The sequence below is a fragment of the Mus caroli genome, chromosome 1, assembly GCF_900094665.2.
Source record: "Mus caroli chromosome 1, CAROLI_EIJ_v1.1, whole genome shotgun sequence".
NCBI lineage: Eukaryota > Metazoa > Chordata > Mammalia > Rodentia > Muridae > Mus > Mus caroli.
The window spans coordinates 50,428,512-50,434,749 of record NC_034570.1 but is presented as its reverse complement, the minus strand read 5'-3'; positions in this window follow the sequence as shown (position 1 = coordinate 50,434,749).

The window sequence follows — 6,238 nt, the reverse complement described above, 5'->3', positions numbered from 1 at the left end:
GTTCAATTTATTTTACCAGGCCGCAGTTACTCTGTTATCTAAGCCACATGAAGAGCCAACATAGAAAAAGAATTATAGGCCTACCTCCCTTATGAACATAAATTCAATATTTCCCAATAAAATACTTGAAAACTGAATCCAAGAACCCATTTAAAAGATCATCCACCTTGATCAAATAGGCTTCATCCCAGAGTTGTAAGGATTGTTAAACATATATAAACTGAAAAATGTAATCTACCATATATACAAAATGAAAGACAAAAATCACATAATCATCTCAATTGATGCAGAAGAGGCCTTTGAAAAAATCCAACATTGCTTTATGATAAAAGTTCTGAGAAATTAGAGATGCAAAGGACATACTCCAACATAATAAAGTCATTTTACAGCAAGCCTATAGTCAACATCAACTTAAATGAAAAGAAACTCAAGTGTTTTCACTAAAATCAGAATCAAGACAAGGTCGTCCACTCTCTCCATGCCCACTCACTATATTACTTGAACTTTTAACTAGAGAAAAATGGCAAGTAAAGGAGATCAAGGGGACATAGGTTGTCATGAAAGAAATCAAAGTACCTTTATTTGCAGATCACACATTATATATAAATGACCTGAAACATTCCACAGGGAAACTCCAAAAGCCACTAAACTCCTCAACCAAGTAGCTGGATACAGAATTAATTCACAAAATTAGTATCCCTCCTATATACAAATGACATATGAACAGAAAGAAATCAGAGAAACAATACCTGTCTCAATAGCCACAAATGGTACAAAATATTTTGGGATAGCTATAGTCAGCAAGTGAAAGACTTGTATGATAAAAACTTTAAGACACAGAAGAAAGAAATTGAAGAATATTTCAGAGGATGGAAAGATCTCCCATGATCATGAATCAGTAGGATTAATACAGTAAAAATGGCTGTCCTAATAAAAACAATCCATAGATTCAATGTAATACCCATAAAAATTCCAACACATGTCTTCACAGATAATAAAAGGACAATTTCAGCTTCATATGAAAACACAAAACCCCAGGATAGCTAAAACATTCCTGAGTAATAAAAGAACTACTGGAGGTATCATCATCCCCAATTTCAAGTTTTACTACAGAGCTATAGTAATAAAAATGGCATGATATTGGCACAAAGAGAGACTCATTGATCAATGTAATTAAACTGAAGATCCTGACACAAATCTACATTGCTATGGATACCTGAGTTTTGATAAAGATGTCAAAAATACACACTGGAAAAAATACAGCGTCTTCAACAAATGGTGCTGATGTAACTGGATGACTGCATGTAGGAGAGTATAAATAGATACATACTTATCACCTTGCACAAAACTCAACTCCAAATGGATCAAAGACCTCAACACAAAACCAGATGTGCTGAATCTGGTAAAAGAGAAAGTGAAGGATAGTCTTGAACTCCTTGGCATAGGAATTGACTTTCAGAACAGAACTCTATTAGCACAGGCACTTATATCAATAATCAAAGGGACTTCATAAAACTGAAAAGCTTTTGCACGGCAAAGAGTGTTGCCATTCTGACAAAGGGGCAGCCAATAGAATAAGAAAAGATTTACCACCTCTATAACAATTAGAGGGTTAATATCCAAGATATCCAAAGAACTGAAATAACTAGATATCACCTTCCAGGTTTCTGGTACATTCTGGAGGGTCCCTCCAACCTCTTACCTCCTGTGGTTGCCGATTTCCATTCTTTCTGCTGGCCCTCAGGGTTTCAGTTCTTTGCCCCCACCCAATACCAGATCATGTTCCCCTCTCTATCCTTCCCATCACCTTTCTCTCCCATGTCCCTCCCTCCCCCTTTGTGGTTGCTTTCTTCTCCCTCCCAACTAGGACTTAGGCATCTTCACTTGGGCCCTTAAGCTTGTTGACCTTTTTGAGTTCTGTGAGCTGTAGCTTGGGTATTTGGCACTTTTTGGGGCTAATATTCACTTATTAATGAATACATACTATGCATGTCCTTTTGGGTTTGAGTTACCTCACTCAGGTTGAGATCTTTTAGTTCTATCCATTTGCCTGCAAAACTCAGGATGTCCTTGTTCTTAACAGCTGAGTAGTATTTTATTNTGTAAATGAACCACATTTTCTGTGTCTATTCTTCTGAATTGGGACACATGGGTTGTTTCCAGCTTCTGGCTATCACAAACAAGGTGATTATGAACTTAGTGGGTCATGTGCTCCTGTGGCATGGTGGGGCATCTTTTGGGTATATTCCCAAGAGTGGTATTGCTGGGTCTTCAGGTAGACCTATTTCCATTTTTCTGAGGAACCTCCAGATTAATTTCCAGAGTGGTTGCACCTATTTGCAATCCCATCAGCAATATTCCTTTCTTCACATCCTCACCAATATGTGCTGTCACCTGAGGTTTTGATCTTATCCATTCTGATTGGTGTAAGGTGGAATCTCAGGGTCGTTTTGATTTGCATTTCTCTGATCACTAAGGACATTGAACATTTCTTTAGGTGTTTCTCAGCCATTCGAGATGGAACACTCACAAAAAGGGGCCTATCATGACTGCCCTCCAAAAGACCCCAAAAGCAGCTGAAAGAGTCAGATGCAGATATTTGCACCCAACCAATGGACAGAAGCTGCTGACCTTTGTGGTTGAATTAGGAAAAAGCTGGAAGAAGCTGAGAAGGGCAATCCTGTAGGAGGACCAACAGTTTCAATTAATCTGGACCTCAGAGATCTGTCAGATACAGGAACACCAACCAGGCAGCATACACCAGCTGATATGAGGCCCCCAACACATATACAGCAGAGGACTGCCTGGTCTGGGTTTAGTCAGAGAAGACGCACCTAACCTATAAGAGACTGGAGGCCCCAGGGAGTTTAGAGGTCTGGTAGTACTGTAGGGTTAAGGATAGGGGGTTGGGACATTCTCGCGGAGACAGGGGCCTGGGGAGGAGGTGTGGGATGTGGAACAGTCAGAGGCTAGACCAGGAGGGGAATAAAATCTGGAGTTTAAAATAAACAAAACAAAACAAATCCCAGATATTAAGAAAGCTAATAAAGCAGTTAAAAATGGGGTACAGTCTAAACAAAAATCTCAATAGAGAAAACTCAGATGGCTAAGAAATGATTCAAGAAATGTTCCACATCCTTATTAGTAAAATATAAATATAATCTACATTGAGATTTATCTTATACCTTTCAAAATGGCTAATACCAATCAAACAAGATACAGTCTATGCTGGTGAGCTTGTGGAGTGAAGGGAACGCTCATTCATTGATGGTGGGGGAGCATAGTGTCCGGACACTATAGAACTCAGTGTGGTGGTTCTTAAGGAAACTGGGAATAAGTCGGCCTCAAGATCTAGCCAGACCACTCTTGGTAATATACCCAAAGAATACCTAGCCATGCCACAGAGACATTTGCTCAACCAGTCCCTCTCTTTTCATAACAGTCAGAAATTGGGATCAGCCTAGATATCCTCCAACACAACAGTGGATAAAAAAATATATCACATGTATACAATGGAGTATAACTCAGCATTAAAGCTGAAATCATGAAATTTACAGATAAACTTATGGGACTAGAAAACACATCATGCTTAGTGAGGTCACCCAGAATGAGAAATACAAATATGGTGTATTTTTGCTTGTATGTGGATATTAGCTGTTAAGTCAATGATACCCAAGCTAAAATTCATAGAACCACATAGGTTAACTATAGTTTAAAGGGGACAGATCTCCCTACAAAGTGAAATACAATAGATAGTTATGGATGGATGTGGGTGGGGTGAGGGAAGAGATGAACTCACTGAACACAGAAATGTGGACCTGGGCCTAGAGAACCTTGACTCCTGTGTTCTAGTTAGTGTCTTTAGACTAGTGTCTTTAGAACAGGAAGTTACTGTGCATGCTGTCCAAGGAGAAATGTGAACATCAACTCAGCCAGCAGACCTTTGCTCTACAGTGGTGTCCTGCCTGCAAGATGTGCTAGTGCAATGGTGACACAAAGCTTGTGGGAGTAACCAACCAGTATCTGATTTGACTTAAGGCCCACTCCATGGACCATGGAACCAATTCCCAAACACTTCTTGGATAACCAAGAGCCTGAGACTAGATAACATAGGCACCTAGGGTAAAACTAAATACTACTTTCTAAAAAAGTAAACAAACCAAAATACAACAGCAACAACAACAACAACAACAACAAAAACCAACAAAAAGAATGTGGCAATAAAATCATTGCTAATGACATTCTGTTATATTCATAGATCAGTGCCTTCTTTGCTCAGTCATCAACAAATGACTCCTACAGCAGGTGGGTACAAATACAGAGACCTACAGCCAGAAACTATGCATAGGTCTTTGTAACACTAAGCCCTAACAGGATTCCTCTATCAAATCCCTTCCTTCAGGACTCAGCAAACCCTGCAGAAGAGATAGAAATAGTACAAGAGCCTGATGGCATGGAGGCCACAACAACAACACAAACAAAACTCAAACAGGTCCCTCTTACTCTGCACAGGCAAAGCAAGTGGGTAGCAAATCCAGAGCTGCCATGGGTCTACATCAGATGGGATCCTGGGGCTGAAAGAAGCAGACGTACTTCTCCATCCCTAACCCAGACCAACCTCAAGCTGATAGCCAAATGAAAATGAAAATTTCATTTTCTCCAGTGGACTTTCACTGGGGAAATGAACTACTAAGGGTAGGTTGCATTCCCAAAAGAAGATGGCTGAAATATACTCAGTGTCATATTTGGAGGTTCCTTGTATCAGGGCTTTCCTTTTAAGAAAAAAAAAACAAACCCATCTTATTATTTTATTATAAACATATATATGTACATATATGTACATAATAAAATTAAAGAGAGAACTTATATATGTATATACAATGTATAATATATGTAGACATAGTATATATATGAATTGTATATAATTACATACTCATTATATAATACATAACCCATGTATATGTAATATATATAATTTCTCTTTTTTCCCTACAGATTTTTTGTGTCTATATTAAGGCTTCCAATTTATTGCTTTTTATAATATTCCCGAGTGTGTGAATGAGTGAGTCTCTGTTTCTTCTGCCCGTTCTTGGGCTTTTTTCCTATTGTTTGTTTGCTTTATCCAATTCCAATGTACTCATTTTTTTTGTTTTATATTTTATTACTACTCCTTAGAAGCCTGTTTGTTTTCTAGTGAGAGACAGAAAGGGAGTGGACTCAGAGGAGAGGGGAGATGGGAGACTGAGAGGAGTAGAGGTAGGGAAAACCACAATCAGGAAGTATTATGTGAGAAAACAATGTTGTCCATAAAAGGAAAAAAATGTTACAAAATTTGAAAGATGTCCTCCATTATCCAGTTTATACATGACTTTTACACTGCACACTAAAACTCACCTGTGGTATCTTTGGATGGGAAGGTTCCTGATATTTTTGTTACTCTTCCCATCCTCTGGAAGATTAGAGAAAGCATGGGGATTCGGGAGGTATCTAGGAGGAACATTTCAATATAAAACCATCAAGCAATCCCTTAACTACATAAAATGAAAGCAGAAAATGTGCCTGGAAGAATCACTTCTTACTTCTTCTATGGGTTAATTCTGACACTGCTATACTTTACCATCTCAGACTTATTCCCCATCATCTGCTGAAGGGAGGTGAAATACACTGTTACTCAGATCAATTTTGTAAACAGAGGAATTTAGATGCAAAGGAATTATATATGCAAGTTATTACTACATTTATAGAAATAATAATTCTTACAAAATGCAGTGTCTTCTTTACATCTGTTTTTATGTGTTTTAACATATATTATTTAGTGGCTACTTGAAAATCAAATCGCTATGATAGTAGGTTGAATTGGATAAGAAATGGGGCCAGGATGGTTATATCTGTTTGTAATCCTACCCAGGAGGCTTAGAAAGGAGGATCAAGAGTTCAAGGCCGGCCTGAGCTACAAACAATCCTGAGAGAGAGAGAGAGAGAGAGAGGGAGAGGGAGAGGGAGAGGGAGAGGGAGAGGGAGAAATAAAAATGTAATCTTTGTTAAAAATTATTGTTCTATGTCTGATTTTGATAAACCAGTGGTGGATTATACATTTGAAAAAGGAAGGACATTCTGAAGACTGTGTAGAAATCTGAACACTGAATTATATACCCCAGTATTTCAGCCACTGAGCCTTGCTTACTCCAATATTCTAGCTGAGTTCTTTTTACCATTGTGATCTGATGTAAAACATTAA